Source organism: Rattus rattus, chromosome 3, assembly GCF_011064425.1.
Source record: "Rattus rattus isolate New Zealand chromosome 3, Rrattus_CSIRO_v1, whole genome shotgun sequence".
In the NCBI taxonomy this organism is placed as follows: Eukaryota; Metazoa; Chordata; class Mammalia; order Rodentia; family Muridae; genus Rattus; species Rattus rattus.
Window position 1 is genome coordinate 21,622,045 of NC_046156.1, and position 1,318 is coordinate 21,623,362.

Consider the following 1,318-nt stretch of genomic DNA (forward strand, 5'->3'; position numbering starts at 1 on the left):
TCGTCTCTGCTGTGGGAAACAATCTCTTTCTTGCTCCCCCGTTGTCAGAAGAGAGGCCAAGAGCTGATTGGACAGGATGGGAAATGGTTATGAAAACTGTGCTCAAAACTGCATGATTTACTTTCCAACTTGCCTGGGTTTTGAGGGATTTACAAAATTTCAAGTAGTTTCAACCTACTTTTTATTCTTCTCACTGACGTTTGGAAGGGAAAAAAAAAGCATATCCAGATAAGTTACTTGGGTGTTATGAATGCAGGAGTGATAGGAGGGGTTGGGGTTATTAAGCACAATCTTAGAGATAAGGTAATGAAATGGTCCTGGTCTCCAGGTTGCGATGGGACCTGGAGGGTTGGTCTGGAAAAGCTGGGGCAGTAACTTCCTGAGAATGGGCACTTGTGGCTGGAGTAGGGATTTTCAAGGGGAATAACAAGACAGGGTCTAGAATCTCTGAGTGCGATGCCTGGTTGCGGGTTCTCTGACAGGTAGAACCTCAAGCTTCTGCTAATAGATGGAATAATCACTGCCGGGTGAAGGGCATATTGGATCTGAGTAAGATATGAATACGTGAAGATGATGTATAATTCCGGCTCCGACGAGTACAGGTTCCATGTGTATGCATGCTAGGAAAGGAGGAAGAATATGTTGCTCTGCAGAATATTTACCCCATTCTTCCTGGAAATTAACACTCCAGACATTTTCTTTCTATCTCCTCTCCGGGCTTGGATCTGTGCTCATGCGCACTAGGGATCTGTGCTCATGCGCACGAGGGTGGTTTGTTGTTAGTCCTCTAGTTTGGTTCCTTCTTCCGTATTCATTGTACTGTGCTAAAGGATTTCTGGTTCTTTGGGGGGAAAAATCCTTGCATTTAAGAATCAGCATTTCCAAGGAAAAAGGACAGAGGAGGAGTGTGTATCTGACCATCCTAACCCCATTTCAGCAAGCTGCTTCTTGGACTACCACTGACTGACTTCAGGCTGCCAAACACCGCGCCATGATGATGTCAGCTTCCCATGTATGACTTCATCTTCTTATTTGCTCTAAGACTTTTTTTTTAAAAAAAGAATTGTGTGTCTCACAGCCATTCCTTCTGTAACTGCTTTGTAAAGGGACTCTTCTTTTTATGAGAAATAAACACCACATTTCTCTATATATGCGTATGCTACTGGGAAACATTTTTTTCTCAGAAGAGTGGTGTCAAGCACAGCATGTGAATTTAGACTTCGGCTTGCCTTCTTTAGGTTAGTTTTTCTACCTGCAGGGCTGCTGCTTCCTGAACAATGTCTTGAAAGAGAAATCACATGTCTCTATCACCCTTAAA